The sequence below is a fragment of the Pongo pygmaeus genome, chromosome 6, assembly GCF_028885625.2.
Source record: "Pongo pygmaeus isolate AG05252 chromosome 6, NHGRI_mPonPyg2-v2.0_pri, whole genome shotgun sequence".
Lineage (NCBI taxonomy): Eukaryota > Metazoa > Chordata > Mammalia > Primates > Hominidae > Pongo > Pongo pygmaeus.
In genome coordinates, this window is record NC_072379.2 from 30765364 (window position 1) to 30788171 (window position 22808).

Sequence of the window (22808 nt, forward strand, 5' to 3'; positions counted from 1 at the left end):
AGGCAGGTGGATCACAAGGTCAGGAGATCGAGACCATCCTGGCCAACCTGGTGAAACCCTGTCTCTACTAAAAATACAGAAAATTAGCTGGGTGTGGTAGTGCACGCTTCTAGTCCCAGCTACTCAGGAGGCTTAGGCAGGAGAATCACTTCAACTCAGGAGACAGAGGTGGCAGTGAGCCGAGATTACGCCACTGCACTCCAGCCTGGTAACAGAGCAAGACTCTGTCTCAAAAAAAAAGAAAGAAAAGAAAAAGAAAAAGAAAAAGAAAATATATACTAAATAGAGGAAGGAGTCAACAGATCTTATGTTTTATCTTGAAGCCTACCACTTTGACTTTTGACTTTATTGAAGACTGGTTAAAAGAGCAGTTTTAGGGAGCAAGTAAATACAGTAAAACTTATTTAAGTTCACATTTGATAGTGAGAATCTGGCAAGTGAATCTGAATAGCAAAGACATCGCATTAATCCAACGTTTAGTTCCCAAGTTTAGAAAAGTGAGAGCTGGAAGAGTGAGGGAAATCTATACACAGTATGGTAACACCTCACTATTCCTTAAAATACAATAACAGATGGACATCACATAAAGGATCGGAGTACCCACTTTTCTGACTCAAATGCTCCCTACTTAGTGGGACTTCATATGCCTCCAAGTGTTCCACTGCTTAATTACACAGGGACAATTGTGTATGGTTAAATAATAGAATCAGAAAAAAACTCAAGTCTGATTTGATAAAATAGAAAATTATACAAACTTTGCTTCAAAGAGTAACATTTTTAAAACTCAAATAATCACTTCTTAGAATGTTAGATGATCTCTTTCTCTTTCACTCATGCTCTTTGATAGCAGCCTTACTGTTGTTCTAGGCAAAATGTGCTACACTTCTGCAGATGAGTACCCGTGTCCTCCTGCTCTCTGGTGACCAGGGACTCAGCGGTCCAGCTTAAACCACAGACACAACATCTCAGGCCATAGAGACTTTACATTAAACGGCTGAAAATCCATAAAATCCATATAAAGCCACAAAGGGTTGACATTTTATAGACTAAGGGAAAAATAACACAAAGAATGTTTAAAGGGAACTGTGGCCTAGAAGTCAGAAGTAATCCATGGTACAGAAATTATGACCTAATATCACCAAAAGGCAATGTTAACAAGTATGACCTCACATGACAAAGTATGATATATTTTATTACTTGTTAAAATACATCATAGCTGTTAGAATTCAAAGGCTATATTAAAAAACATACTGAATAAAGTACTTGTTTCTAATGCTCTTCTCTATGAGGTTAGCATGGAAACGACTTAAGGGAAGGAAAAAAACAACACAGCTACAGATGCACATGGTTACCACAGACTGTGAGCAGAGGAAATAGATGAATACTGTACACTGTGTAAAAGGAACAATAGATAGAAGGTGAGCAGTTCACCTCTTCTCTCCTTCGAGTCAGAATTACCTGTGTAATAAATAAAAAATAGAAACATTCATTCAGGTTAAAGAAACACATTACAATTCAGAGTACAACAAAACAAGCTCCAGGATTAGGGATGCTTTCCTCCATGAGGCATCCTCCAGCAACTGGGAAACAAGACTGCCCAGATTCACTAAACTTTGGACAGTGGTCTGACCTTCTTCTTGGATACACAAATAGTGCAGCATCAATATTCATAAAAAGTACAAGAATGCAAAGATAACACGTTATTAGAAGACTTTATGTCTTTTGTTCCATTAAAATTCAAGAGGGCAAAATTAAGTAAGGATATAAAAGACCAAAATGATAAGTAATAAAATCTAATTGGTATATCCCAAACTCTACACACTAACAGAGAAAACCTTCTTTCCAAAGGCTACTGGAATATCCACAGCCCTTATAAATCCCAACAGTAGAAACAGTACAATATTCTTTTGTCGCAATGCAATAAAATGAGAAATTAACAAAGTAAGAAAACACTTGAAAATGAAAATCAAAACCAAAATGAGGCCTGGTGCGGTGGATCACCTGAGGCCAGGAGTTCGAGACCAGCCTGGCCAACATGGTAAAACCCCATCTCTACTAAAAATACAAAAAAATTAGCCAGGCATGGTGGTGGGTACCTATAACCCCAGCTAATCAGGAGGCTGAGGCATGAGAATCACTTGAACCAAGGAGGAGGAGGTTGCAGTGAGCTGAGATTGTGCCACTGCACTCCAGCCTAGGTGACAGAGCGAGACTCTATTTCAAAGAAAAACAAAAAATCAAAACCAAAATGGGCCAGGCACAGTAGCTCATGCCTTTAATCCCAACACTTTGGGAGGCTGAGGCATAAGAATCGCTTGAACCGGGGAGGTAGAGGTTGCAGTCACCAGAGATCGCACCACTGCACTCCAGCCTAGGTGACAGAGCAAGTCTCTATTTCAAAGAAAAAAACAAATCAAAACCAGGCCAGGCACAGTGGGTCATGTCTTTAATCCCAGCACTTTGGGAGGCTGAGGTGTAAGAATCGCTTGAACCTGGGAGATAGAGGTTGCAGTGACCAGAGATCGCACTACTGCACTCCAGCCTGGGTGACAGAGTGAGACTCCATCTCAAAAAACAGACAAACAAACAAGCAACCCAAAATGGAAAAATACCTTAAAAATAACAATGATAAGTTTTGTGGCAGAATCTGCCAACTCTCCTCCCCTCAAATCAGTCTCTTCCTCTTCTTGCCTTGATATAGAACCTTTGTTTTTTAGCTGAGCACCAAGCTCTCCGACCAGAGACAACATTTGAGACTCCTTTGTGCTAAGTGTAGTCATGTGATGAATTCTAGACAATAGATGTGAGCTAAAGCAATGTGAGTAACTTCCAGATCACATCTTTTGGAGAAGAAATGGCCCCTATTCCCTTTGTTCTTCCTTCGCAGTGGTTGGAACTAGAACCCAATGGTGAGAACTATCTCTAACCAAACAGATAAGGGCAATATTGTTAGGATGGCAGGGCCACAAGAGGAAAGGAATTTGGTCCCTACTGAGACAAAGGCCTTGCATACCTCTGGAATGTGACTGGGGAGAGAAAGACACTTTGGTCTTATTTAAGTCACTGAATTTTGGTATCTTTGTCAGAGCAGCTTATAGCACATCCTAACACAACTACCTATAGAAACACCTATGGGATGTGGCTAAAGCTGTGCTTGTACAAAATTCACAGCAGTAAATATGTTAATTAACTGGAAAGAATGAAAATAAATAAAGCACTCAATTTAAGAAGATAGAAAAAGCACAAAATAATTCTAAGGAAGGTAGAAAGAAAATAAAAATCAGTGAAATGGAAAACTTAAAAATGAAAGAACTAATAAATGCACAATAGCAAGTTCTTTGGAAGAAAAAATGCAACAAACCCATGAAATAAACGGTTAGTCAACCTAGACCAAAAAAAAAGGAGACATAAAATAAATGAAATTTAAAAATTAATAGCTCTGTAGGATATTATAATAAATAATCACAAAAGAGAACTTTTCCTCATTCATTTGAAAACATGAATGAAATGGCCAGATGTGGTGGCTCACACCTATAATCCTAGCACTTTGGGAGGCCAAGACAGGAGGATTCCTTGAGCCCAGGAGTTTGAGACCAGCCTGGGCAACATGGCAAAACCCCATCTCTACAAAAAAATACAAAAAATTAGCTGGACATGGTGGAATGCACCTGTAATCCCAGCTACTTGGGAGGCTGAAGTGTGAGGATCACCTGAGCCCAGGAGGTGGAGGCCGCAATGAGCCAAGATCATGCTACTGCTCTCCAGCCTTGGTGACAGAGTGAGACTCTGTCTCAATAAATGAATGAATGAATGAATGAATGAATGTGTAGTTTTTAGTGTAAACTTTCAAATCCTTTCCATGTACCAAAACACTAAAAACTAAAACTTATCAAAAAGGATACACACACAAAGGAAAAACATAGACCAATTTCATTTAGAGACAATTCGTGAATATCTAGACAGAGAAAATTCTAAATGAAAAAAAAAAGAAATATCAATCAATCAAATATCAAACAGACTGCAACAGCTTGTTACAGGAATGACACAAAATGGTTGGGTGGCCTTGGCTTACGCCTGTAATCCCATGCTTTGGGAGGCTGAGGCTGAGGATTGCTTGAGGCCAGGAGTTCATGACCACTCTGGGCAACACAATGAGTCCCTGTCTCTGAAAAAATTTAAAAATTAGCTAGGCGTGGTGACATGTGCCTATAGCCCTTAGCTACTCAGAAGTCTGAAGTAGGGTTTGCGTAAATCTGGGAGTTCAAGGTTATAGTGACCCATGATCGTACCACTGCACTCCAGCCTGGATGACTCAAAGGAAAAGACTTAAAGCAAAGCAAAGGTCAACAGAAAGGAAAAATTAAGAAGATTAAAGAATTAATTCAGAGCAAGACCCTGTCTCTAAAAAATAAATAAATAAAAACCTACTGATAGAATCCACATAGAAACAGACCAAAGGAGAAAAAAAATCATTCAGATCTTGCTCATTGATCCTGAACAGGCAACTGGCAAAATTTAACACCCATTCCTGACATACATGCTTATTAAAACAAGAATAAATTGTTATATCCTGAACACAATAAAATATGTTTATCTCAAGGGTCAGCACCATGTATAATGAAAAACCACTAGAAGTGTCCTCCTTAGCGTCAGATACGAGACAATGCTGTCTGCATTTATCAGCTGTTTAACTTTGTTCTGGAGGTACTCATCAATGTAATTAAACAGAGGAAAAAGGAAGTTCTAAAAATTTGGAAAATATTTGCAGATGAGATTATTTGAAGCCATAATAATTGATGAAGAAAATTACTTCAAACACTAAGAGAGTTTAAGGTGGCCAGTACAAAATGTCTCTACAAAAATCAGTAGCCTTCAAATTCCCAACAGCAGACAGAAGATACGATGGAAGAAAATGCTCCATTTATAATAATAAAAACAGAAGATTAAAAAAAAGACTTCAGAAAATGGAATATACTGCATTCTTGGATAGTTAGACTCAACATCTTTACGATGCCATTTTCTCTGTTAATCTACATATTTGAAATGATCAATACAAACATTTTTCCTGCTAGACAAGTTGATTCTAATGTTCATAATGATAAGAATTGCTAGCAAAATTCAGAAAAATAAAATTATCAAGCAATGACTCATTTTACCAGATATAAATACAAAGTTACAATTATTAAGACAGTGGGGCTTTGCACATGGACAAAGAAAAAGATTAATAGAAAACAAAATGAATGTTCCCAAATATTCAAATACATATGAAGAGGTAAATAAATATCTGAATTTAAGGTATAATAAGATAGGTGGCATTTCAACTCAATGGGGTATTCGGACAAGTTAGCTATTTGGGGAAAAACAGGTCCATAGCTCGCACTCTGCATCAGAATAAGTTCCAGATAGTCCTAAGCATGTGCACGCATACACACACACACACACATACACACACACACACACACACACACACACACACACACACACAAGAAACCACAGAAGTCCAGAAGAAAACTATTTTTATAATCTTGGAGTAAGGAAAGCCTTCCTAGATATGACCCAATTCATAGAAAAATTAAACTGAGAAATATTTAAATTTAAATAACTAAAAATAGCTAATGGTATCTTCTGCAATGCAGAAAATCTAGATGACCACCTAGGGAACAATATTTGCAGTTTTACCATAGGCAAAGGGCTCATTTCCCAAACATACTAAGAGCTTCTACAACAAATGAGTCAGGAAACCTTGACACCCTAATAAAAACGGGTAAAGACTAAAAACAGAGAATGCTCAGAAAAATAAATTTAAATGATCTTTTAAATTACACAAAGTTGCTCAATCTCAGAGAAATGCAAATTAAAGTTACACTGAGATGTTATTTTTTACCTGTCAGATTGGCAGAGATCCAGAAGCTTAATAATCACTGCACTAAATAGAATTTAGAAAAACAGGCACTTTGACATATTAATAGGAATATACTTCCCAGCAGATGGAAATGTGGCAATATCCTTAAATTTATAAATGCAAATTTAAAATAATTTATCCTACTAATATTCTCATATGTGTGAAATGACAAACTGTATTGTTTGTAAGAGTACTCTTAAAACAATCTTAATGTCCACTGATAGACGAAACTGGATAAATATATTAAGGTATATCCTTCAATACAGCAGCTCTTTACAAAAACATAAAACAAGTACAATAGGCTAACTGAAAAGGCAATATACAGAAATGAACTCAGCATATTTATTATTTATATTATAAATGGAAAAAATGAATATATAAGCTGTTTTATTTTTTAAGGAGTTTATTTATTTATTTTTAAAAGGTATTCTACTTTTTTACTTGTCACTTTTTTTTTTTTTTTTTGAGACAGAGTCTCGCTCTGTTCCCCAGGCTGGAGTGCAGGGACTTGACTCATTGCAACCTCTACCTCCCAGGTTCAAGCAATTCTCATGTCTTGGCCCCCCAAGTAGCTGGGATTACAAGTATGTGCCAACACGTTTGACTAATTTTTGTATTTTTAGTAGGTAGACACAGGGTTTTGTCATGTTGGCTAGGCTGGTCTCGAGCTCCTGGCCTCAAGTGATCCACCCGCCTTGGCCTCCCAAAGTGCTAGGATTACAGGAGTGAGCCACCGCACCTGGCCTATTTATTTATTTTTGAGATGAGGTCTCGGTCTGTCACCCAGACTGGAGTGCAATGGCACGATCATGGCTCACTGCAGCCTCAACTGCCAGCCTCAAGTGATCCTCCTGCCTCAGCCCTGAGTAGCTGGGACCACAGGCATGAGTCACTAGGCCCTGCTAATGTCTAAATTATCTGTAAAGATGAGATCTCGCTATGTTGCTTAGGCTGGTCTCAAACTCCTGGGCTCAAGCAATCCTCCCACCTCAGCCTCCCAAAGTGCTGGAATTACAGGTGTCAGCCACTGTGCCTAGCCGGCCTTTGTTTATTTTTAAAAGGAGAAAAAGACTCAAGGCAAAGATCAACAGGAAAGAAAAATTTAAAAGATTAAAGAATTCAAGATACATCCAATATCCAAATAATAAGAGTTTGAGAAGAGAACAAAGAAAATGGAAGAGGGAGAGAAAGTTTCAAAAAAATAGGAGACAATTTTCAGAAATGCAAGATCAAGGCTCCAAAGGGCCTGTCAAGTATCCATAATAATGAATGAAAAAGACCCACATCAAGATACATCTCTATGAAATTTCAGGATACCAGTGATAAAGAGAAGATCCTAAAAAGCCTATTAAAAATTAGGAATTAAGATAGCAGTAAAATCCGCCAAGCCTGGTAAGCAGGTGTCAGTTAGGGAAATACTTTAAAAATTCTGGGGAAAAAATATTCCTCAAATTCTATATGCAGCCCTAAAGATATTTTTAGACATTCAAGGTCTCATGCAATTTACCTCCCATGGACTCCTTTTCTCAGGACTCTACTGAATGATGAGAGAAGACGAGAAGGAAGACAATATGGAAGTCAGGAAGCAGCAGCAAGGGGAATTCCCAGAATGACAGAGAAGGGCCTGGGGGCCGATATATCTGTGTAGTGGCCCTAGAGACCAACAAGCCTAGACTGGAATAAGATAATGGAGGGCTCAGGAGGAATTTCTTGAGGTAAAAAAAAAAAAAAAAAAGATTATCTAATAGATCTCACTTTGTAGAAAGCTATATTGAGAGACTCTGGAGAGCATGGTAAGAATTGACTAGCAATAACTTTTTTGACACATGGTCTTGCTTTGTCACCCAGGCTGGAGTGCAGTGGTATAAACACAGCTCACTGCAGCCTCAACCTCCTGGGCTTAAGCAATCCTCCCACCTCAGCCTCGAGTAGCTGGGACTACAGGCACATGCACCCATGCCCAGCTAATTTTTATATTTTTTGTAGAGACAGGGTTTCATCATGTTCCCCAGGCTGGTCTCAAACTCTTGAGCGCAAGTGATCTGTCCACCTTGGCCTCCCAAAGCACTGGGATTAGAGGTGTGAACCACTGTGCCTGGCCTGACTAAATAGGAAACTAAATAAACAAAAAATAAGGCAATTATTAAATCCAGAAAAAAATGTACAAGAAAGAAAAACAATCCATTTATACTTATAGCTCAGCAATGAATAACATTTCATAATACAATAATATACAACATCAAATACTGTTTTAATAAAAAATTGTAACTGTTACAGGAGGACTGGTAAATGGTGGTCATGAGTGGGATGTGGGGTTTAAGACTATGAAATTCCCATGTGTGATAATGGTTTCTTGTGTTTTACTCATCTTGAATAAAGGCCACTAGAGAAATGTAGTCTCAGTCTCCTATGATAGGAAATGTGTTAAATGTACAATAACTAGATTCTTAGCTGTGGCGTAATTTGGACCTAAGTCAGTTTATGGAAAACTAAGTTCCCTACAAGCAGAGCGGAAAGACAGCAAAAGTGAGAAATAGGCCTAACTTGTCAGCCTTGAGATCTAAGGCAAATCATTTAACCTCCATATACAGTCTGAAATTAAGCATCTGTTCAAAAGAGATGATTATCCATGGTCATGTCACAGAACTGTTAAATGAAAGACAGTACAGAAGAGAACATGGGCTGTCCAGTCAGTCAGGCCTATGTTACAGTCTCCACCTTTTCCATTCACTCATTCAGTTTGTACAAGTTATTCTACCTTTCTCTCTAAGCAATGGCCACAACCCAACCTTTTATGTTGTTACTAAAATTTCAAAAAAGTGTATATGTAACATTAAAAGAATAAAAATGGAATCGGATCATCCATTAAAACAAAACAAAACAAACAACTAGTGGTGGCCCATTAAAGTGATTTCATGAATTGTGTCATGACCTGTACTTTGAAAAAAATTCCATAAATTACAGTTTCATCACTGTAAAATACTTTCACCTATAAAACACAAAATAGAAATTATCTCATAGGATTGATTATTCCAGAAAACTCTTAGTACAATGCCTAGCACACAGTAATAACCATGACAAAACTCTATTAACTTTAAAGCACAAAGCAAATATCAGACATTATTTGTCTGCAGTCTCCTATCTCATCAAGAATAGTGGGATGCCATCTGCATTAAAGGTACCTTCATATATTTTACTGGTAACTATCAAAGCAATAATCACAATAATAACAGCTAACACTTAAAAATACTGCTTACCATGTGCAGGCTTATAAGTGCTTTACCCATATTAACTCATTTAATCCTAATATCTCCTCTATGAGGTAAGAACTATTACTATCACTCACTCTTGTTTCACAGAAGAACAAACTGAGGTAGAGAAATTAAGTAAGCTTGTCCTGCCATAAACATAGCTGGTTTATGGCAGAGCTGGGATTCAAACTCAGTGTGGCACTGCAGACTGTGCCCTTAACTGCAAATATGGTCTTGTCTTTTTTTTTTTTTTTTTTTGAGACAGAGTTTTGCTCTTGTTGCCTGGGCTAGAGTGCAATGGCACAATCTCAGCTCACTGCAACCTCTGCCTCTTGGGTTCAAGTGATTCTCCTGCCTCAGCCTCCCAAGTAGCTGGGATTAGAGGCATATGCCACCATGCCTGGCTAATTTTGTATTTTTAGTAGAGATGGGGTTTCTCCATGTTGGTCAGGCTGGTCTCGAAATCCTGACCTCATGATTAATCTACCTTGGTCTCCCAAAGTGCTGGGATTACAGGCGTGAGCCACTGTGCCCAGCTGCTGTCTTGTCTTTATGGTAGAAGATATAGGGGTAAAGCAGGCAGGTAAAGGGTCTGAGTTATAAGGTGAGTAAAAGATGTCATCTGTAGTAACAATTGAGAATTAACTGAGCAAACAGTTCCTAAATGTTCCTCATGAGTGAGATGTGATTCTACTTAGGGGTACTCACCATCTAACTGGGAAGAAATCTGAGCCAAGGGGCTGGGGAACACAGGAGAGGGAAGAGTAATTTTTGCTAGGAAAGGGATGACAGTTACATAGCAATCAGGTAATGATTATTTCCTTTACTCTTCACAGAAGCCTTTGAGGAACTCTCGAATCCACTTTTATAGACAAGGTACCTAAGATTCAAAGAGGTCAGAAAACTTGTTTTACCTGCCCTGGTCTCAGATCCATGTCTCTGATTTTATCCTTGGGACTACTGCTTCAACCTGAGGCCCTGAACAACTGGCACTGCAATTTAACCATTTCCCAGAGCCCCTCTTTCTAATGCCACCCCTGGCCACTGGCCTCTCACTCCATATCTAATTGTCATGGACATCCATATCCATTCTCCTTTCCATGGTCTCCATGGACCCCTCCCTTTTCAAGCCTAATCTTATTACTCAGTCTCTGTATCTTTTCATCTTCAGTCTCTTGCATCGTCAATGAGCTCCTCTCTTTCTCTTGTCTTTTTTTAGCCTTCTTCTCTACCTTTAAGCACACTGAATCCTCTCAATCTAACCAGGATCCCACCTAGCAGAATAATATACTCCAGAATCTTTCCTCTTTCCTCTTCATTCATGCTAACCAGATATTCCTAAAATCTAGGTTTTATTACCTCACTTGAGCAATTTTACTTATTTGAAGAAATTTTAAGGCTAGAAGACATAATCAAGGTAATAAAAGGGTGAATAAATTCAAAGAGCAAAAGAACAAACAGAATCATCTCCAGTACCTGAAGGAGGGAAGGTTTCTGGAGTGGTTGCTGCGGTGTTGGAATTTCCCTCCCAGGGTTCTGTTCTGGCATCTGTGAACTGGTTATCTGGAAGCCATGTTCCATTTGCTGAAATTGTAGTGCCTATAGAATTCATGCTTGCTGTTCTTGTGGTCCCATTGTCAGAGTCTGAAGAATTGACAGTGGTTAAATAGGTGGGTCCCAGAGTTATATTTGGGCTGAATGTTGGTGCCACAGAAAGAGAAGTTAGTGAAGAAGTTGGATTTGAAGTTTTGGCCTCGTCTTTAACTGGTTCTGCCATTGATGAGTTAATTCATCTTGTAATTCCTACAGAAGGTGCAACTACAAGCACCAAAAAACAAGGAAATATCACATGAAGAATGTGAGGCTAAAAAGTTGTGAGACACTAAGCAGTAAGCCTTAATAAACTCTCAAACATATGGAGACCAAGCAAAGACCAATACCCCCAAGCACCCACTCATCCCCTATGTCATATCTAATGCTGGGCCTTTCCTACCTCCTCTAAAGGACTACTGTTTAAGGGAGAAAGACACAAGATTCTTCACTTAATTCCTCAGAAACCATATATAGAATTGTAAATGTCTACAGTTTATTTTACTTTTCAGGAAAGAACACATAATCCCTTTGATTTATTTAAAGCAGTTATATGTATGGAAAACAATGCTGAGCATTCAACACAATTCCAAGATTTCTGAAGACACCTATTTTACCATCATTTTGAATAAAATTTTTATATTTCTTTCTTCAAATACCATCTAGGTTTTCAAATTTGGCTTATTAAATGTGAAAGCAAAATTTCATTCAAATAGCAGCCTTATCAAATGACAATTTACCTGTGGTAGCATTGTTGGCTCTGACACGTATCAGACAACTGCCAAGCAGAACAAGAATGAACCAGGAATCCATGCTTATCTGGAAAATAAAAAGCCATGTTAAGTGAGGTCCTATATTATCATGACTATGTCTGAGCTGGTCACCAGAAGAGTATTCTGGATTTCCAAGCTATTAAAATGTATGCCTAAACCAATGATCTTTTGGGAACCTGATATGCATGTTTCGCCAGATACCCAATAACTAATTGAGTCTTTATAAAGATTGACTATCCCTTATCTGAAATGGTTGAGGACCAGAAGTGTTTCAGATTTTTAACCAAATTTTGGATTATACTCACTGGGTTGAGCATCCCTAATCCAAATTTCCTTTTTTCTTTATTTTATTTTATTTTATTTTATTTTATTTTATTTTTTTGTTAAGAGACAGGGTCTTGCACTGTTGCCCAGGATGGAGTACAGTGGTATGATCATAGCTCAGTGCAGCGTCTACCTCCTGGACTCAAGTGATTCTTCTGCCACAGCCTCCTGATTAGCTGGGACTACAGGCATGTACCACCATGCCTGGCTAATTGAAAAAATTTTTTGTAGAGATGGAGTCTCACTATGTTGCCCAGGCTGCTCTCAAACTCTTGGGTTCAAATGATCCCCCTGCCTCAACCTCCCAAAGTGCTATGATTATAGGTGTGGGTCACCACACCCAGTCCCTAATCCAAATTTTGAAATCCAAAATATCCCAATGAGCATTTCTTTTGAGCATCATGTCTGTGCTCAAAAAGTTTCAAATTTTGGATCATTTCAGATTTTTGGATTAGGGATATCCAACCTGTAAAAATAAAAATGTTTTAATAGCACTTACTTATTTTTTTTTGAGACGGAGTCTCGCACTGTCACCTGGGCTGGAGTGTGATGGCATGATCTTGGCTCATTGCAACCTCGGCCTCCTGGGTTCAGGTGATTCTCCTGCCTCAACCTCCTGAGTAGCTGGGATTACAGGCATGTGCCACCACACCCAGCTAATTTTTTATTTTTAGTAGAAATGAGTTTTCTCCATGTTGGTCAGGCTGGTCTCGAACTCCTGACCTCAGGTGATCCGCCCACCTTGGCCTCCCAAAGTGCTGGGATTACAGGCATGAGCCACTGCACCTGGCCGAAAAAACTTTTTAAAAAAGTTATGGGTGCTAGACTGCAGCTTTGTGGGTGAGAGCTAGGTAGCAGTCCCTTTTAAAGCTCCCAAGTTGATTGCTAGGTGCAACTTTACAGTTTTCTGAGTGAGAAGTATGGAGAAGGTAGGCTGACTGCACTGATGTACTGCTGCCCTTCAAGGAACACATTATATAGCTGTTCTCAACCTTCATTCCACCTCAAACCATGTAAGATAGTAGCATATTCCCACCAGTAATAGTGGTTTATTCATCCATTCAGATTTTTATACCCTATACTGGAGCTAGGTGCTAGAGAAACAACTGGGGAGCAATACACTCACGAGCCCCATCTTCACAGGGCTCACACTTTAAAGTGTTCAATATGGCAGTGACTCTCCAAGGGAAGTAGGACATAGATTTTTAAGGGACACATGAAAATCTCGGGGGTAGGGGGGAAGAGAGGGAGATGTAGATGGTTAATATAGACCCCAGGAGTTTGCCTCTAGTACCAGCATCTGTGCCCAGGGAAATGGGTTCAGCAGTGGTCTTCTTCAGGTGCATCCACATAAGATTTTGACCATTTCCCCATTCTTCCTAGGCTATGATCATTAAACCAGTGACATATTGTTAGATTTTCATAAAACTTAGATTTTTATAACTCTGTGGAAGATCTGGATAGTGAATTAACATTGATCTCTGGCAGAACCCAGCTCAATTACTACCTGAGCATAATCCAAAATTGAAAACTCATACGATTTCCTTCACAAGGGTCAGAAAACATGTGGAAAGCTATTATATATGTATGTAGGTCTATTCTTGATAAATCAATAGAAAACGGTTTTGGGAAAAATAACTACATATTTGAGGGGAGGGAGTTAGACCACCACCTTATTCCACATAAAAAAATAAATTCCACATAGGTTTAAAAATAAAATGCTTGAGGGCCAGGTGCAGTGGCTCACGCCTGTAATCTCAGCACTTTGGGAGGCCGAGGCAGGCAGATCACGAGGTCAGGAGATTGAGACCATCCTGGCTAACATGGTGAAACCCCGTCTCTGTTAAAAATACAAAAAAAAAAAAAAAAAAAAATTAGCCGGGCATGGTGGCACGCGTCTGTAATTCCAGTTAATCGGGAGGCTGAGGCAGGAGAATCGCTTGATCCTGGAAGGCGGAGGTTGCAGTGAGCCGAGATCATGCCACTGCACTCCAGCCTCGGTGATAGAGCGAGACTCTGTCTCAAAAAAAAAAAAAAAATGCTTGAAAAACACATTTTAAAAGAAAATAAATGAATATATGAGCTCAGGATGAGGAAAAACTTTCTAAGCATAAAAGGGGATGTAAGAAATCATAAGGTAGAAGTGGAATATCTGACAGCAGAAAAAACAAAAGCTCCTAAACATACAGGAACCCATCATAAACAATGTTTATGAATAGGAAGACTCAATATTGTCAATATGTCAGTTTTTCCCAAATAAGCCTATAGATTCAATGCGATCTCAATCATAATCTCAGCAAGTTATTTCATGAATATAAAAAGGCTGATTCTAAAGTTTACATGGAGAGACATTAAGACTCTGAAGGGCCAACTCAATACTGAAGAAGAGTCAAAGATTAATGCTATTGAACTTCAAGACCTACTTTAAAGCCATGGTAATGAAGACATTGTGGTATTAGCAAAAGAAAAGACAAATAGATCAATGGAACAGAACAGAGATCAGAAACAGACTCACATAAATATAGTTAACTGACAAAGGGGCAAAGGCAATAATAAAATGGAGCTAGATAGTCTTTTCAACAAATGATACTGGAACTGGACAGGTACATACAGAAAAATTAATCCATATCAGGCCTTATACCTTTCACAAAAATTAACTAAAAATGAATCATAGACCTAAATATCAATCACAAGAATATAAAATGCCAAGAAGATAACAAGAGAAAATCTAGATGACTTTGGGTATGGTGAGAACTTTTTAGATATAACATTAAAGGCATGATCCATGAAAACATAACTGATAGTCAACTTTATTAAAATATAAAATGTCTACACTGTGAAAGACAATGCTGAGAGAATGAGAGGAGGACAAGCCACAGACTAGGAGAAAATATTTGCAAAAGATACATCTGACAAAGGACAAAGAATGGTTAAAATCAACGAGAAAACTAACAACTTGATTAAAAATGGGTGAAAGACCTGAACAGACACCTCACTGAAGAAGATATACAGTACGGCAAATAAGCATCTGAAAAGACGTAGAACATCAAGTCATTAGGGAATTGCAAATTAAAACGAGATACCACTACATCTATTAAAATGGATTTTGGTTTTAAAATCCAAAACATTTGACAATACTACATGTTTGTAAGAATATGGAGCAACAGGAACTCTCATTGCTGGTGGGAATGCAAAATGGTACAACCACTTTGGAAGGCAGCTTGGTAGTTTCTTATAAAAATAAATATACCCTTACCATATGATCCAGCAATTGTGCTCCTTGGTATTTACCCAAATGAGATGAAAACTTATGCCACTAAAAAACCTACACATGGAGGTTTCCAGCAGCTTTATTTATAATCGCCACAACTGGGAGCAATCAAGATGTCCCTCAGTAGGTGAATGGATAAATAAGTGATGGCACATCCAGACAATGAAACATTACTCCCTGCTTAAAGGAAATAAGCTAAAAACATGAAAATACATAGAAGAAACTTAAACACATATTACCAAGTGAAAGAAGCCAATGTGAAAAACCATGGTAACAGTAAAAGATCACTGGTTTAAAAAAAAGAAAAAAAAAAGGCCAGGTGCAGTGACTCATGCCTGTAATCACAACAACTTGAAGGGCCAAGGCAGGCAGATTGTTTGAGCTCAGGAGCTCAAGACTAGCCTGGGCAACATAGCATGACCACATTTCTATAAAAAATACAAAAATTAGCCAAGCATGGTCGTGTGTGCATGTAGTCCCAGCTACCTAGGAGGTTGAGGTGGTAGGATCACTTGAGCCTGGGAGGTTGAGGGTGCAGTGAGCAGTGATTGTACCACTACACTCCAGCCTGGGTGACAGGGCAAGACCTTGTTTAATATATATATATATATATATAAAATATAAAAATATATATATATAAAATATATTAAAATATATATATATAAATATATATATATCAGTGGTTGTAGGGTTAGGAAAAGGGAGAGAAGAATAAGTAGGTGGAACAGAGGACTGTCAGGACAGTCAAACTCTTCTATATGATACTACAATGGTAGACACATGTCATTATACATTTGTGCAAATCCACAGAATGTACAACACCAAAGTTTGGGTGATAATGGGGAGTCAATGTTGGTCCATCAATTGCAACAAAGGTACCACACTGGTGTAGGATGTGGATAATGAGGAGGCCGTGCAGGTGTTGAGGCCAGGGAGTATTTAGAAACTCTCTATACTTTCTTTCTTTCTTCTTTTGTTTTTTGAGACGGAGTCTCGCTCTGTCGCCCAGACTGGAATGCAGTGGTGCAATCTCAGCTCACTGCAAGCTCCGCCTCCCGGGTTCACACCATTCTCCTGCCTCAGCCTCCCGAGTAGCTGGGACTACAGGCACCCGCCACCATGCCTGGCTAATTTTTTGTATTTTTAGTAGAGACAGGGTTTCACTGGGTTAGCCAGGATGGTGTCAATCTCCTGACCTCGTGATCCGCCTGCCTTGGCCTCCCAAAGTGCTGGGATTAAAGGCTCTTTTTTTTTTTTTTTTTTTAAAGACGGCGTCTCACTCTGTCACCCGGGCTGGAGTGCAGGGGTGTGATTGTGGCTCACTACAACATCCGCCTCCCAGGTTCAAATGATTCTTCTGCCTCAGCCTCCTGAGTAGCTGCAACTACAGGTGTGTGCCACCACACCCAGCTAATTTTTGTATTGTTAGTAGAGATGGGGTTTCACCACATTGGCCAGGCTGGTCTCAAACTCCTGACCTCAAGTGATCCACCTGCTTGGCCTCCCAAAGTGCTGGAATTACAGGCATGAGCCACTGCACCTGGCTGGAACTCGCTATACTTTCTGATCAATTTTGCTGTGAACCTGAAGCTCTCTAAAACATAAAGTCTATTTTAATTTTCATTTTATATTTCTCCAAGAAAAAAAAGAGTCTATTTTTAAAAAGAAAACAAACTCTCATAAATAATTGAAACAAGAACTTATAACAATATTGAAAATGTAAGAGCCCAATTTTGAAAAATCTGAAGGACCTAAACAGATAATTTACAGACAAGAAAAACAAACAGCTAAGAAAGTACATGAAAATGTGTTGACTGTCTCCACTAATCAAACGAATATAATGAGGTTATATTTTTATTTTCCAAATCAGAAGAGATCAATCATATGAAATATCTAATACTGGCAAGAGTCATATGAAAAGGACTCAAATACTGGTGGGAATGACAATTAGCCTACAATAACAAATTCCTTTCCAGAAAGATTATACAAGAACAAGGGAAAAGAACAAATGCATGGTGATGCAAGTTGGAGAGAATTGGTGTGCATAAACTAGAGAGGAAAAGACACATCAGAATTTATGAAGATCCATGTCACTAATGGGTACTATATCCATAGACCATGACCAGGAAAATCACAGTGAAAGCCTCATCCTTCCCCAAGAAAGACTTTGAGGCAAACTCCTGTGAATTCCCAATACCCCATATACAATGCATCTGTAACAACACTCTCCTTACTTCCCTCTCTGGTTTCCAAATTTCTACTCTAAGCATCTCAGAGCTCCATTTCAGGAAGCAGGGTTGAGCTCCTCCTCACTCCTCAAGAATGCCATATAGGAAGCATTTCTCCTGCAGCCTGCTCTAACACTCCCTGTGTGTATGTGTGTATGTATGTGTGTATGTATGTATGTATTTATGTTGAGACAGAGTCTCGCTCTGTTGCCCAGGCTGGAGTGCAGTGGCATGATCTCATCTCACTGCAACCTCCACCTCCTGGGTTCAAATAATTCTCCTGTCTCAGCCTCCCAAGTAGTTGGGATTACAGGCACGTACCACCATGCCTGGCTAATTTTTTTTTTTTTTTTTTTTTTTTTTAGTAGAGATGGGGTTTCACCATGTTGGCCAAGCTGGTCTTGAACTCCTGACCTCAAGTGATCCCCCTGCCTTGGACTCCCACAGTGCTGGGATTACAGGTGTGAGCCACTGCACCCAGCCTAACAGTCCCTGTTCTTGAAAGCTTTTTGTCTTGTGCTTTCCTGTCACTGAAAACATTGTAATGTGGCTCAGTTTTCTTCCTGTCCCCAAGGCCTGCTATTCTCCTGGATGATACCAATATCCTCATGGATGACAACCAAAATCCACATCTGGGCCAGGCTCTCAGTTCCTTGACTTCCCTAACTCCAACGAACCTATATCTCTACTACACTTGGGCCACTCACAACAATGGCTGTACTCCAGATTCTGTAATCACCCAGAAAAGCCCCCATACTGAATAAATCTTGCCTTCCCACTCTCCAACCACATTTTCTATCCTTGTAGTTCTCTCTGTTATGCCTACTACATCTACTCTCTGACCTCACCCAGGCCTTCAGTCTCTTGAACCCCTCTCTAATTCTTTCCAATATCTCTTCTCTATCTTTATTTCCTTCTCTACCAAATCAAGAAAACTTGGTGTCAGTTCAATCCTTCTTTTGTCCTAACTTCCTTCGCTACACTCTTCTTCTATTACACCAACATGGAAAGAAAAATCCCGAATTGTCAGCCCTATATTTGGATTGCCAAATGCTGCTTAAAAAAAAAAAAATCAAACAACTCATAAGGGTTATATCACTTCAAATCACTATTTCCACTTCGATGGAACCCTAAGCACTTTCTTCAGGCTTTCTGTCTTTCCTTAGCTCTCTCCAATTCTCCATAGCGGTGATTTCAAACCTCCTCTCCCCTCTAATGATCTCCTCCCACACATTTGGCTGTTGGGCTTGCCTACACTTCCAAGAAAACAAAAGCCATTGGACTGGACACCCTTAACTCCCCAGTCACTATATCCAGAAATGTTCTCCTTCTCGGAAATTCCACCCAAGAATCTCAGTCCTTTAGGTACCCTGAATTTTTCCCTATCACCATCTCTAGCTTTAACCCCTCCCTTTCACACCAGTTTTTAACACAATTAAGTTTTCAAAGAATAGATGAAAAACTTCTTTGCATCTACATCAATCCTCCAGCTATCATTCTCTCTACTCTGCTTCACAGCCAAATCTCTAAAAAGAGTTGTCTCCATGGCAATCTGGCTTCTTTTTCCACTATTCCACTAAAACAGCTGCTTCCATATTAAAGAATGACTTTTTTAAACATATTTACAACTCATTCACAAAGACCAATTTCCCTACTACATAAAGGGTTCTTACAGATTAAGAAAAAAAGGATCAACAGTTTAAAAGAAAAATGGTAAAGGATATGAAACATAACTCACAAAAAACCATACAGTTCTCTTAAATGTATGAAAAGATGCTCAACCTCACTGATGATCAGAGAAAGCCAAACTAAAGCAACACTGAGATACCATTTTTTATCTATCACACTGGCATACATAAAAAACTTTGAGAATGCTGCATTGGCGAGAGTTTGTGTAAACAGATACTCTCATATAACCTATAAATATTCATCAGAATTACAAATGCCCAACCCCTCTGACACAATTCCACTTCTGGAAACTTATTCCACAGATACACACCCATACTTTCAAAGTGACCCATGTACAAGGTTATTCAATGTAGCATTGTTTTCAAGAGAAGAAAACTGGAAATACCCTTAATGTCTATCAATGGGGGAGACAGACATGATTAAATAAATTATGGTTTATTTACTTATTTTTATTTACTGAGGCAGGGTCTCGCTCTGTCACTCCTGTTGGAGTGCAGTGTGGCAATCATTGAACTAGGAAGGATAAAGAGTCATTGGCCAAGACAAGAGTCAGACATAGTCTTTCAAACAGAGATGATTTGGAAGCTTGAAAAAGCTTGTCTGGTCCTAGGAACAACAAAGACCTAGGTAAGGGCATCATGAGGGGCTTCAATAAATATCCGTCAAATGAATGTAAAAATGGCAGACATAAAAGACTAGGGTGGGTGAGGATAGGGTGTGGCGGGGTGGGGGGAATCCCTACAATGAGGCTGGAGGAGGCAGCGATCAGATCGTGAAGGGGCCTGCAGGTCACAATGAAAGTTTTAACTAACACTGGACACAGTAAGGAACTACCAAAGGTTTTATCATGGTGAGGTTAAATGGAACAATTTAGATTTTAGACACAATGACTGACAGCAGAATGAAGGATCAACTGGTGGGGTTTGAAGTAAGGAGGGCCACTGACTGAAGCCTTCAGAAGTAACCTAGCCAGCAAACCAGATGGATCTCAGAGCAGGGCAGGAATATCTAAAGGAGACTGAGAAGAGGATTTATAGGGGTAGAATTGAAGGCTAATGAGATGTTGGAGCTAAGGAAGGCCCAGATGTCTAACTTCAGTGAACTGCCATGCTATAAGCACGAGGATGACCAATTTTGGGAAATGTGGTGGGGAAAGTGATGAGGTTAGTTTGAACATGGAGAATGTGTGGTATTAGAGTACATGTTGTACCTGTGGGGGGTGGTGGGAGAAAGGACAGATGGCAGACAGGCAATGACAGAGCAGCTGCCCTGGAAGTCAGGCAGAAAGCCAAAGAAGGGAATAAGACAGCTCTAATAGTGACAAAAGCAGCAATGAGCTAGCCAGGCAGCAGACATCTGACAAACACAGTAGGCTGGAGTAGGTGGGTGCTGATGAGTAGAAAACTGATACATACCACCAAGGAAGGGTAGAGTAGGAACAGCACTCTGAAGAGCTGCCAGTGAGATACATCAGCTTGAAAAACTGGCAAGCTTCTGAAGACGTCCTAGAACACCAGAAATCAACTTTCATTATAGGTCTTCTTTTGAGAAAGGCAATGTGATAGAGAAGTCCGAAACAAAGAGAAGAGACCTTCCCCAACATTAGTGAAACTAAGGCAATGGAAAGCAGCTCGCTTCCATAGATGACATTATATAGAGAATGATACTAGACTACTAAGGCTGTGAAATAGATTCTTAAGTTCTACTGCTTCTAAGTTGCACCTAAAACAAGATTCAGTTGGGGACCTTGAGAGAGATGAGTCTGGAGGCAAGAAAGTCAGTCAGATTACTGCAATAAACAAACACACAAAATAGAATATGGTATAAGTTTATATTGCAGATTAACACAAAGAACAATATGAAAAATTATCTGTTCTGCTTAAAGCACAACTTGGAACAAACTACTGGATACATGAAACCAAAGTACAGTACAGGTTATCTGCATAAAGTAAAAAATAAAAACAAACCAGTGATAACTTTGAAAAAGAATAATAAAATGAGAGAAATCTATCTACTCAGTGTTAAGGTTTACTATACAGCTACCATATTTAAGACAGTATTAGCAGAGGAATAGACAAACAGATCAATGGAGTAAAATATAGAACCAGTAACAGACTCACATAATATGCCCACATAAAGTTGCAAAAGCAATGCAATGGACAGCCTTTTCATCAAATGGTACTTGAAAAAATGTATATCTACATGCAAAACAATAATGTTGAACCCTTCCCTTATACCACATGCAAAAATTAACTAAAAATGGGTCAAAAACCTAAATTTAAGTCCTAAAACTATAAAACTTAGAAGAAAACAGAGGGCAAAGCTTCATGTCATTGGGTTTGGCAAGAATTTCTTGGATATAACACCAAAAGCACAAGCAACAAAACAAAACACAGATTACGTTGGACCTCAACAAAATTAGAAACTTCTGTGAATCAAGGATATTATAAGAGAATGAAAAGGCAATCCATGGATGGAAAAAAATGTGTGCCAATCACATATCTGATAAGGAACTGAAATCCAGAATATATAAAGAGCTCCTACAGCTCAACAACAACAGAAACAACCTAATTTTAAAAATGGGCAATGGGGCCAGGCGTGGTGGCTCATACCTGTAGTCCCAGCAATTTGGATGGCTGAGGCGGGAGGATGACTTAAGCTCAGAAGTTCAAGACCAGCCTGGCCAAGACAGTGAGACCTCATCTCTACAAAATACATTTAAAAGTTAGTCGGGGGCCAGGTGTGACGGCTCACACCTGTAATCCCAGCACTTTGGGAGGCCGAGATGGGTGGATCACCTGAGGTCAGGAATTCAAGATGAGCCTGGCCAAAATAGTGAAACCCCATCTCTACTAAAAATACAAAAAATTAGCCAGGTGTGGTGGTGGACGTCTGTAATCCAACTTGGGAGGCTGAGGCAGGACAATCACTTGAACTGGGGAAGAGGAGGTTGCAGTGAGTCACGATCATGCCATTGCACTCCAGCCTGGGCAACAAGAGCAAAACTCTGTCTCAAAAAAAATAAAAATAAAAAAAAGTTAGCTGGTTAACTTTTTACTACTTTCTACTGTGCTGTAGACCTAGCTACATAGGAGGCTGGACTGCTTGGGTCCAGGGGTTTGAGGTTACCGTGAGCTATGATTGGCACCACTGAACTACAGCTTGGGTGACACAGCAAGACCCTGTCTCTAAAAAAAGAAAAGTAAAAAACAAACAAACAACAACAACAAAACACACACACACACACACACACACAAAACCCATTAGGATGGCTATTATTTAAAAAAAAAAGCAAAAACAAAAACAAACCCAAAATGAAACAAAACCCAGAAAATAACAAGAGTTGGTGAGAATGTGAAGAAATTAGAACCCTTAACATTGCTGGCGGGAATGTAAATGGTACCACTACTATAGAAATCAGTATGGCAATTCCTTAAAAAACTAAATATAAGTATTAACATATGATCCAGCAATTCTACTTTTGGGAATATACCCAAAAGAACTGAAAGCAGGAACTTGAACAGATATTTACACACCAACATTCGTAGCAGAATTATTCACAATAGCCAAAAGGTGGAAACGACTCAAGTGTCCATCAACAGTGAATGGATAAATAAATGTGGTATATACATACAATGGAATGTTAGCCTTAAAAACGAAGGAAATTCTGACACATGCTACCACATGGATGAACCTTGAAGGCATTATACTAATAAGCCAGTCACAAAAATGAAAATATTGTATGATTCCACTTATATGAAGTACTTAGAGCAGCCAAAC

At 39.1% G+C, this 22808-nt stretch overlaps 1 protein-coding gene across 1 annotated transcript in view; it reads right to left on the reverse strand.

The window, feature by feature from the left end:
* Window positions 1-320: 320 nt before the first annotated feature.
* Window positions 321-22808, reverse strand: part of LOC129040461 (phosphoserine phosphatase-like) — a 50941-nt gene continuing 28453 nt past the window's right edge. Inside the window, exons 6-7 of the transcript XR_008503642.1 lie at window positions 11484-11562; window positions 321-1458 (exon numbers count right to left, since the gene is read on the reverse strand). The gene's annotated coding sequence lies outside the window, so the exon portion shown is untranslated. The remainder of the gene's footprint in view (window positions 1459-11483; window positions 11563-22808) is intronic.